Here is a 594-nt window from a genome sequence, read left to right as displayed (position 1 = left end):
AAAAAAAAAAAAAACAAAGAAAAGTACATACATTTTTCGTACTTCTCACAATATCCATGGGTGGTATAGGAGGGAAAAAACATAGACTAAATCATTGTCACAGCTTCCACATAACCTGGGGTTAGTGTACAATAAAAGAAAACTCAAGAAAACAAAAAAAAAAACAGAATAATGGTAGATAATACAAAGTTATTACGAGAAATAAAAAATAAGGGAAAGATACAAGCAACATGTAGATGGAAACAATAGCCATCAGACCATCAGGCCTACCCCCAACAAAAAAAAAAAAACAAGAACACCACCGCACAACATAACCCCTTAAAGTAAAAAAAAAAAAAAAATAAAACAAGAACCCCAATGTGGTTTTGAGTGGGAAACAAAATTCGACACAATAGAACGTCGGCAACGGGTAAACCACTAATGGAAGTACAAAAAAGAAAAAAAAATGACAGAGGTCAACACACCTCCACATAAAAAAAAAAAAAAACATCACAACCGAACGCCCCGTCACCACCGCCGGCGGGAAATCCCAACGGAAAACAAAAAAGATATACCCGGTTGAAGAGGATCGCCCCGACCGACCCTTCTTTTTTT

This window comes from Trypanosoma theileri (assembly GCF_002087225.1).
Source record: "Trypanosoma theileri isolate Edinburgh chromosome Unknown TM35_Tth_177_V1, whole genome shotgun sequence".
Classification (NCBI taxonomy): Eukaryota; Euglenozoa; class Kinetoplastea; order Trypanosomatida; family Trypanosomatidae; genus Trypanosoma; species Trypanosoma theileri.
Note: the sequence above shows the minus strand (reverse complement) of the source record.